This window comes from Protopterus annectens, chromosome 10.part0 (assembly GCF_019279795.1).
Source record: "Protopterus annectens isolate FY-2018-M chromosome 10.part0, PAN1.0, whole genome shotgun sequence".
Classification (NCBI taxonomy): Eukaryota; Metazoa; Chordata; order Ceratodontiformes; family Protopteridae; genus Protopterus; species Protopterus annectens.
The window spans coordinates 1,077,676,869-1,077,688,645 of record NC_056744.1 but is presented as its reverse complement, the minus strand read 5'-3'; positions in this window follow the sequence as shown (position 1 = coordinate 1,077,688,645).

The following is an 11,777-nucleotide window of genomic DNA, read 5'->3' as shown; positions in this document are numbered from 1 at the left end:
AAGTAACTGTAGATAAAAGAAAGTTGAAACCTTAGACTACTTTTTAAACAAAAAGCTCAAAAAAACCAATGAGGTGCTTAGTCTAAGCTGTAGTCCAGGTGACCTCAGTCAGCCAATGACCTTAAACAATTCTCTCTCACTGAAATGCCTGATGGCTTTGGCTAAACGAAGATGTCCCTGAACATGTGCTCAGACACACAGCCTCCCCAGATACTAGGCCCAAACACAAGCCTGAATATGGACAATGCTGCAAATATCCACACTACTTAGAAACAAACTGCAGAAATGTTTCTCACAGCATAAATGCAGCAGTGAGCCTTTAAATGAAAGTTTTAAACAACTAAAGGAGCCTCTAGAGAAAGCTTTTAACTGCAAACAAGCTGTCAGAATCAAACAACCCAACAGATGCTTAATACAAGTGGACAATTTCCAGGTAATACCACAGACACAGTGAAACTAGCTAGAAAAATATACAGTAGACAAAGCGCTATAAATAACTCGAAAAATAAGCCAAAAAAAAAACAGGATACTTAATGTTATATATTATAGATCAGAGTTTGCTCAGTGTCCTTCCTTCATTTAGCTCAGGGTGAAATGGCAGAAACACTGACAAATTTAACTTCTTAGGTAACAGAAAGTTGAAACCTGAGACAACTTTAAAAAAAGCTCAAAAGAACCAATGAGGTGCTTAGTCTAAGCTGTAGTCCAGGTGACCTCAGTCAGCCAATGACCTTAAACAATTCTCTCTCACCAAAATGCCTGATGTCTTTGGCTAAACCAAGATGTCCCTGAACATGTGCTCAGACACACAGCCTCAACAAACACTAGGCCCAAACACAAGCCTGAATATGGACAATGCTACAAATATCCACACTACTTAGAAAAAAACTGCAGAAATGTTTCTCTCAGCAGAAAAGCAACAGTCAGCCTTTAAATTAAAGGTTTAAACAGCTAAAGGAGCCTCTAGAGAAAGCTTTTAACTGCAAACAAGTTATCAGAATCAAACAACCCAACAGATGCTTAATAAAAGTGGACAATTTCCAGTTAATACTTCACACACAGTGAAACTAGCTAGAAAAATATACAGTAGACAAAGTGCTATAAATAACTCAAAAAAATAAGCAAAAAAACAAGATACTTAATGTTATATATTATAGATCTGAGTTTGCTCAGTGTCCTTCCTTCAATTAGCTCAGTGTGAAATGGCAGAAACACTCACAAACTTAACTTCTTAGGTAACAGAAAGTTGAAACCTGAGACAACTTTTTAAAAAAAATCAAAAAAACCAATGAGGTGCTTAGTCTAAGCTGTAGTCCAGGTTACCTCAGTCAGCCAATGACCTTAAACAATTCTCTCTCACTGAAATGCCTGATGACTTTGGCTAAACCAAGATGTCCCTGAACATGTGCTCAGACACACAGCCTCAACAAACACTAGGCCCAAACACAAGCCTGAATATGGACAATGCTACAAATATCCACACTACTTAGAAAAAAACTGCAGAAATGTTTCTCTCAGCAGAAAAGCAACAGTCAGCCTTTAAATTAAAGTTTTAAACAGCTAAAGGAGCCTCTAGAGAAAGCTTTTAACTGCAAACAAGTTATCAGACTCAAACAACCCAACAGATGCTTAATAAAAGTGGACAATTTCCAGTTAATACTTCACACACAGTGAAACTAGCTAGAAAATTATACAGTAGACAAAGTGCTATAAATAACTCAAAAAAATAAATAAGCAAAAAAACAAGATACGTAATGTTATATATTATAGATCCAAGTTTGCTCAGTGTCCTTCCTTGGATTAGCTCAGTGTGAAATGGCAGAAACACTCACAAACTTAACTTCTTAGGTAACAGAAAGTTGAAACCTGAGACTACTTTTTAAAAAAAAAGCTCAAAAAAAACAATGAGGTGCTTAGTCTAAGCTGTAGTCCAGGTAACCTCAGTCAGCCAATGACCTTAAACAATTCTCTCTCACTGAAATGCCTGATGACTTTGGCTAAACCAAGATGTCCCTGAACATGTGCTCAGACACACAGCCTCCCCAAACACTAGGCCCAAACACAAGCCTGAATATGGACAATGCTACAAATATCCACACTACTTAGAAACAAACTGCAGAAATGTTTCTCACAGCAGAAAAGCAGCAGTGAGCCTTTAAATGAAAGTTTTAAACAACTAAAGGAGCCTCTAGAGAAAGCTTTTAACTGCAAACAAGTTATCAGACTCAAACAACCCAACAGATGCTTAATACAAGTGGACAATTTCCAGTTAATACTTCACACACAGTGAAACTAGCTAGAAAAATATACAGTAGACAAAGTGTTATAAATAACTCGAAAAATAAGCAAAAAAAAACAGGATACTTAATGTTATATATTATAGATCTGAGTTTTCTCAGTGTCCTTCCTTCGATTAGCTCAGGGTGAAATGGCAGAAACACTCACAAACTTAACTTTTTAGGTAACAGAAAGTTGAAACCTGAGACAACTTTAAAAAAAAAGCTCAAAAGAACCAATGAGGTGCTTAGTCTAAGCTGTAGTCCAGGTGACCTCAGTCAGCCAATGACCTTAAACAATTCTCTCTCACCGAAATGCCTGATGTCTTTGGCTAAACCAAGATGTCCCTGAACATGTGCTCAGACACACAGCCTCCACAAACACTAGGCCCAAACACAAGCCTGAATATGGACAATGTTACAAATATCCACACTACTTAGAAACAAACTGCAGAAATGTTTCTCACAGCAGAAAAGCAGCAGTGAGCCTTTAAATGAAAGTTTTAAACAGCTAAAGGAGCCTCCAGAGAAAGCTTTTAACTGCAAACAAGTTATCAGAATCAAACAACTCAACAGATGCTTAATAAAAGTGGACAGTTTCCAGTTAATACCTCACACACAGTGAAACTAGCTTGAAAAAATATACAGTAGACAAAGTGGTATAAATAACTAGAAAAAATAAGCAAAACAACAGGATACTTAATGTTATATATTATAATCCGAGTTTGCTCAGTGTCCTTCCTTTGATTAGCTCAGTGTGAAATGGCAGAAACACTCACAAACGTAACTTCTTAGGTAACAGAAAGTTGAAACCTGAGACAACTTTAAAAAAAAAATCTCAAAAGAACCAATGAGGTGCTTGTTAGCTAATGTTATTGATTAATAGCCAGAGAAAAGATTTATAGCTTCAAGTTCTTCAAAAGCTGTAACTTTCCTGTCAGAATTTTAACTGCTTGGTTAAAAGAGAAGAGACTTCAACATGAGCCACTCAAAATGATACTCGGGATTCTTGTATTAAAAAAGACATCCAATCAATAATATCTAGTATACAAAATGCATTACATAAAATAGACAAACTGGATACCAGAATAAAAAGTTTCAAAGAAGAGACCAGAAAGAAGAGTGAACATTTAGAAACTCTTATGAAACAGCAAAGTGCACAAATGAACAGTATAGAAGAAGGTTTAAATGATCATGAAGGGAGAATAACTGGAGATGAGTCTCAGATTGAAATTATTTTTAAACAAAATAACTGGCTCAAAGTTAAAGTTGATGATTTAGAAAACAGACTGAGACAAAATAACATTAAAATTTATGGTATACCTGAATAATATGAGGGAGACAATATAATAAACTTTTTAACAGCCTGGCTACATAAAACATTAAATCTACTTGAAACCTTATATTTTCAAACTGAAGGGGCACACAGATCCCTGAGAGAATCTTTAAAAAAGGAAAACTGACCAATTCATTCAATTATAGTTAAGTTTGTCTAGTTTTGAAAACATCAAGCTTTAAAAACAGCATAGTCCAGCCCACCTATTAAAATAGGTGAACATGTAGTGAGATTTGACAATGATTATTCCAGTAAAGCTATGAGTAAAAGAAAATCCTGTTCATCATGAATCAAGGAACTTAAAAAGAACAATATTAAATCCACTTTGGTGTTTCCTGCAAAGATCAAATTATATATTTTTGAAGGACTTAAAATATTTGACATGCTGGAGGAGGTATCAACTTTTGTAAACAACAATAAAATCCTTAATAATACTGAAGAAATGGAGTGGAACAACAATGAGTTTTATTCTGTGATTGCATGACTTTTATTTTCTGAAACAGTAGAGTTTCTGTTTAAGAAAAAAGTTTGTTTTGAACTTTAATCTTCAAAACATATGTAAGTATATATTTATATTTTAAGTTAAAACATTTTTTCATGATGAGTAATATGAATGGTTAGTTTTACTGTTTTACTAAATTTACAGTGAAGACTTAATATATTTAATTTAACTAAACATATAAGTGTATTTCTAAATGTAAACAAATTCTTCCTGTAAGAAAATGTCATTAAATTATAAGCAATAGAATTGGCAACTTTAGGAATATATACATAAAATTATAGCTATAGAATTGGCAACTTTAAGATTATATACATAAAGAGTATTGTATTTGTTTAACTTTGCATAGTATGTGTATTGCTGGGTTAACTGAATGTCAAATCTGAGTAATATAGAGGAATGGTGAGGATGCAGGGAGTAGAGGTGGCGAAGGTGGATGAGTTTAAGTACTTGGGATCAACACTTCAGAGTAATGGTGAGTGTGGAAGAGAGGTGAAGAAGAGAGTACAGGCAGGATGAAGTGGGTGGAGAAGAGTGTCAGGAGTGATTTGTGACAGACAAGTACCAGTAAGACTGAAAGGGAAGGTCTACAAGAGGATAGTGAGACCAGCTATGTTATATGGGTTGGAGACAGTCGCATTGACAAAAAGGCAGGAATCAGAGCTTGATGTTGTAGTGTTGAAGATGTTAAGATTTGCACTGGGTTAGACGAGGATGGACAGGATTAGGAATAAGTATATTAGAGGGTCAGCCCAGGTTGGAAGGTTTGGAGACAAAGCCAGAGAGGCAAGATTATGTTGATTTAGACATGTGCTGAGGAGGGATGTAGAGTATATTGGGAAAAATATGCTAAGGATGAAGCTGCCAGGTAACAGGAAAAAAGGAAGGCCTAAGATAAGGTTTATGGATGTGGTGAGAGGGGATATGCAGGTGGTTGGTGTGACAGAGCACGATGCAGAGGACAGGAAGAAATGGAAACAGTTGATCCACTGTCGCGACCCCTAATGGGAGCAGTCAAAAGAAGAAGAAGTGTTAAAGTGCTGGTGACTTTGATTTCTTTGTTCCTGTGTAACACATTCCTTTCACGGGTCATTTATAAAGCAAGTAACACTTAAAGTAAGCTTGAGAATAAAAGAATGTTCCAGTTGTTTTAGAATGCTGGATTGTTGCTTGGCTTGCATCTGGCTTCAAGCAGTTCTGAAAAAATCTTTGTCAAAGTTTATCACTGATATCTGTAAAAGCTAAAAGGAAGTTCTTTTTTCTTTCTTTTTTTCAACTACATATATTGAGAAATCTACTCAAAATAACACCTTTTTTCTTTTCTTAGAAGTGAAGAATTGGTAAAACAAAAGCTATAATAATGTTTTATATTGAGCTGTTGCTGACATAAGTTGCTTAGATTTTGCTGAATGTTAATAGCTTTTGCTGTAGTGTTATTAATTCTAGCAGTACATATTAATGGAAACAAGTAAAATTAGATGTTTGTTACTGATTAGAATGGTTTAAAAGAATTAAGAAGAATGAGAAATGTGCAGAGGAAATTAGCAGCTACTGTGTGCTGTGAGTTGTCATTTTCACATGTGATCAAGTTCTAATGTCTGGATATGAAGCTTACATCAGAATAATAGTTCCCAATGCTAAAAATGCAATTCCAATGAAACAAGCAGGAATTCTTTTATATAGTTAAGATTACTTGTAATATTAGAATTAATAACAAGAGTAAACGTATTATGAATAATATGCAAATGGACAAGAAATGAAATATCTAATATGGAAAATGAATAAAAAAGCAGTATCATTAAGTTAAGAAATATGAACACATACTATAATCTCTATTAGAGATTATAGTATATGCACATACTATAATCTCTAATGGAAAGTTGATGATTAAATAGCTCTTTGATGGGAGATTTTAGAACTACGCATTATACAGAATAAGGTAGAATATCAGTGGGAATATATGAGAGAAAAATTATATTTAAATAAATTGCTTATAAGAAAGGTATGTATTACATATACTTGCATATAGCAGAAATGCAAATGTACATAATCTCTATAATTTACATAAAAAAATCATATAAAAATATTTGAAAATAATATGACTGATGAAATTTGAAACTTGGTCAGCTGAACTTTGAAGCTTTTGGGATATTGTGTGTTATTAGATTCACTAAGACTATCTGAAATAACTCATTTCATAAGTCAGAGCTGAAATTTGAGTGTCATATTCCTGAATCAGTACATGCATTTTGACAGAAAGTAAAGCAGATTTTTTTGAACCCAGGAAAGGAGAATGAGATTTTAATTAAGCATGTTGTAACTTTTGAATGCAATATAGACTGCAGATATATTTTTTACTCCATAGAACTAGGAAGATATTCTCTTGGACCTCAGTAATGTACATATTTTATGAAGTAGTTTAATAAGCTAAAGGATTTTTAAATATTTTGATATTTGTCATGTGAAGGGTATTAATTCTGAGATATGGGCACTTGTACATTAAACATTTTATTCAGAGCTTTTGTTACATCTATACAATATGTGTATATTTTTAGCATAATAAATATATATGTGTGGTTTGATTTCCCTTTTGTAAAATAGTTTAGTATGATAAGATTACCTGTCAATTGTAAGTTTGCAGATATCTGTATTTCTTTAGGTCCCACTCTGTTCTACTTATTTAAAGATTTAATTATAATAATGTTGAATGAGCAAATGATTTACAAAGATTTAATGGATAATTTAAAGTATTATATACATGTGCATATAGTAAACTATTTGTTGGATTATTCAATATTTGTTTTTAATAGAAGAGAATTATTAAATTTGTATGTAGTAATAGGGGAATAGTTTTAAAAGGCAAGATATACAACTAAATTAATATGCTATTATAATGTTTGACTTACGTATAATAAAATTTAAATTATTTGTAAATCATGATAGCTTTTAGCTAGTTTTTTGATGAATATGTATGTGTTGGTAGGTAGAGAGCTAGCATAGCAGTTTGCCTATTCCATGGGCAAACTTGGAACTTTGGTATCCATGGTAGGTTGTATTTTATTAGTAATATATACAGTTATAGTTGTAGACTTGTCTTTGTTTTTGTTATTTACAAGTTTTAGTACTTTAGTTTGTAAAAAGGAAAAATTTAAAAATGTGGAATATTAAGAAAGTGTTGGAGGAATGTATTAGATATGTATATATAATTAAATTAATATGTTGTATAAATTTGATATAATATATTTAAATTACATTGCTTTAAATATGCAAAATGGATAGTTTTAATCTATTAGTGTAAATAATGGCAACAAAAGGATATCATTAATGAGATATCTAAAATTAGAGGAGACATTATATTCTTGCAAGAGACTCACCTTGTAGCTAATGATATACAATATTTAAATAAAACCAATGAGGTGCTTAGTCTAAATGTTATGAAATGTTATCAACTGCTTCTTTTAACAAAAAGAGGAGAGGAATGCTTTGGAGAAAATCTACTGTAATGTCTAAGGTCATGGAATCCATTAATGATCCCAAAGGATTTTAACATTTGTAATAATTAAATATAATTACAAACTCTATACACTAGCTAATTGTTACTGGATCCTTGGAATAGGTGCAAGAGTGGTTAAAGATCAAATACAAACTCATTGGAATGGTTGCTTAATTTTAGCAGGGGATTTTAACTGCATATCTAGTATAGAAGATACAGGTGAACAGAACAAACCTAAATACTGGCATCAGCTAATGCACTAAACAGATGGATTAATAATAATAATTTATTTGGTTTAATAGTAAAACCATAATAGTAATAATAATTTAGTTGAAAGTCATTGTTCACTCGTTATTCTTATGCTCATGGTGCACAAGCTAGAATTGATGATTATGCCTCTATAGATTTGTTTAATAAAGTGAATTATTTTAAAACTATTCCTTGTCTTTTATCTGATCATAATGCACAAAGTATTAATATAGATATAATGAAATGTCAGATTTTGTTTTTTAGAATCCCAGTATATATGATGAAATTAAATGAACTCAAGAGTAACCTTAAAGAACAAATCAAGATTTTTTTTATCTTTGAATGATAATAGTCAGGATAGTACCATTACTATGGGACTCCTTAAAATGCATATTAAAGTCAGAATGGGAAGGTGGGCTAGTACTAAAATGAAAGAGAGAATAAAGTGTTACTAGAAATATAAGATGAAACACAAAAAGTGAGGTTTGAACAACAAACAAAGCAATTAGATAATACTGAAGTCATGAAAAAATAATACCAACATATTAGTTCTAGCATATAAAGTGGAGACATCTATAGAAAAAATAAAATTGCACAGTGATGACTTCAAAAAATCTGAATAGATTAGCTAACAGAAGTATGTAGTTAAGCAAAAAAAAAAAAACACAAATCAACAATATCCAAAATCCTCACACTAATAAGCTTAATTCAGACAAAGCGGAAATGCTTAATACTTTAAAAAATTCCATGAGGATCTTAATAAAGATAAAAATAATAACCCTGATGATTACAAGATCAACAAGTATTTAAGAAAAATGTTACTAATAAACGTATTGAGCAACAAATATCTCTTTTGAATAAGCCTATTACCATAATAGAAGTTTAAGAAACTTTAAAACAGAAAAAAAAATGATAAAGCTCCAGGGTTAGATGGTTTAGTATGGAATTATATAGTCTGCTTCCAAGAAATATTTTAGAATTAGTGAGTGACATTTTCAGGATAATTCAGAGTAACAAAATAATTCCTCCCTCATGGAAATTGTCATTAACATTACATATACTTAAACAAGGAATGGATAATGAGTTAGTTTCCACAAATATACCTTCATAGGTTCATAGGTTCATAGGTTGGTACTAGGCTATCAGCCCTAGGGTCTATACAAGCCTAGCCATAAGAATTCCCTGGCTATTTCTTCCCACACTATTTACTTCCCTTTATTTTTTTTATTAAATGTAGACTACAAAATATTTACTTTCATCTTCACTATAAGATTAAGAGATACAGTAGATAAATTAATTGATAAAGATCAAACAGGATTTATAGTCAATTGATTAATGTATGATAACATAAAAAGGGTAGCAACCATCTTAGAATTAGCAAAAGGAATGAACAAGTAATTGGCCCTAATTAGCTTAGATATCAAGAGAGCTTTTGATTCTGTAGATTGGAATTTCTTGCTTAAAACCTTATAAACATTTGCATTTCCAGAACAATTTACTGGAATATTAAAAAACTGTAGAGACTCAAAAGCTTGAAAGGCCAAGTGGTACAGTGGTTAAGGTGTATGCCTTTCAACCACTAGGTGCAAAGTTTGATTCTCACCACAGGAAAGAGCTATACAGATTGAAGATGTATATTTTTCTGCTCATACATGTCAAGCAGAGCGCCTCTTTGGCCCTCTTCAAAAGGAACCTTGATGATTGGATGGGAGAAAGAAAATTCACCCTGGGGATCATGTCAGTCACTCTGCTAGACAGGGGTCCAGGGAAGTAAATAGTGTGGGAAGAAATAGCCAGGGAATTGTTATGGCTAGGCTTGTATAGGCCCTAGGGCTGATAGCCTAGTACCAACCTATGAACCTAAAAGCATATGTTAAAATTGGATCTTACCATTTCTCAAAGGTTCACTTTAAACAAAGGCACAAGGCAAGGGAGTGCTTTGTCCACGCTACTATTTGCATTAGTTTTTGAACCCTTAGCTAACAGTATAAGAAGCAATGAAAAAAATTAATGGGTTCTCAATTAGCAAGGGTTAGCAATCTAAAAAACAGCTTTTTACAGATGATATTTTACAAACTATAGAAGATTTAAATTATTTTTAGAACATTGCTCTGTTTTCATTAACTGTGTGACTTGTAATTTAGTGATCATTGTAGTAGCATAGAATAGTGTTGGAAGTAGGGAAGAAGAGGCAGCGTTTTTTTTTTGGATCTATAAAATAGACCTAATTTGATGCGTTTTTTTAATAGGGGTCTTTCTTTCTTTCCTTTTTATAGTACAGATGCTTCTGATGGCTATTTTTCCAAATTGTAGGGATGCAGATATATTGTTCTACTTTCCCTGCTTCTGTGGCCTACACAGTCTTAGTAATTTCACCTGGGTGGTGTACAGTTGTAGACATGCTCAGACTGAGAGACAATTTCAGACTGACATCAGCACCACAGCCATGGAGTTACCCTGTACAATGAACTGTCTGGTTAATAAAAATTGAGTGTTTCACATTGCAGTCACAGCATCCTGAGGTGGTCATATGTTGACTGGATAGAGACATTTGAAAGATAAGAGGGAAATGCTTGTGAAATAAATGAATCAATGTTCAGGATTGGTGTTATTAGCTTTTTTTCTTTCCCAGTTGATAAAAACTCTAATTAAGAGAAAACAGTGGATCAGCATCTAAAAGTAAGTTTTATTTGTACAGAAAAGTAATGTTTTGTGTTTACAAACATGAGCTGATTTTTGCATTTGTGTTTAGAAGATCATTAGTGTTTATTAGACTCAGGTAGGTCAGTTTAATATTTATCAGTAATCTAGAGACTTTTTTGATTGGTTAGATATTGTTTACAAGAGGAGAGGTTTGACGAGGTTACATTCTCACTAGCAGCTGTTGGAAATTGGCTGCTATTTAAACTATAGCATCTAGGATTAGATTTAGATTGCAGTATGTTAAGATAAGTTGTTTAGATTAGGGATAAATAAGACATCAATTTAAATTATAAACAAATAAATACATAATTAAATAGAAAAAAGATGAGAAAATCTTGACTTTCATTTAAAGAGTGAAGCACATCTCATTTTTAAAGGTTCTTTATTTTGTTATATTTGATGTAATATGTAAAAGAGACACATGCTCAGGTAACTTCCACATATTACTGTATAGACAATTAATATTCTGGGAAACTTAATAAACAAACATTTACATCATCTCTGAGAAGTGAGAAAAACTCCTACACAAATATTTAATAAATGAGAAGAGAATGTTTATATACAAGTGGCACATAGTGTTATTTTCATCTACTTTTACTTGAATGCTGACAAGATGTTTGTTCATTGAAACAAAAGTTCAGCTCCTGTATGTGAGATAACATCACTAGGAATCCATTTGATACTGCATAATGTAACACTGTTAATTGCTATACAATCCCAGTCAATCGGATCAAATTAAGCTATTTGTTATAGGTACAACAGCCAGAAATGGCTTAAGAAAAATATAAGAACATAAATAGAGCAACAAACTCATGTTTTATAGAATGCTGTGTTTTGAAAACTAGGAAAGGAAGTAAAGTTTTAATTGCTGGAATAGTAAAATGAAAAAGGATCTATTTGAAATCTTACAGTATCACCCAGTAGATTTTATTTGAAGTCTGAAGGAGTAAACCAACTTAAAATAACTATTTTTTCATAAAGACAAATTTTGACTTGATTGCACTGCTATTTGTTGTAGGTGCTTCATAAAATAAAAGAAAGCATTGATAGCAAGTCTTATTTGAATATAATGTTGCTCTCCTATGTTGCTAGACAGTGCAATAATATTTAAATATTAGGATTTCTTTTTATGGAGGAAAGTACTCTAAATGTTGCCAGTTTGTTTATGATTATTACTTTATAGATGTACTAATATATATTTATTTTTATTTTTACTTATCC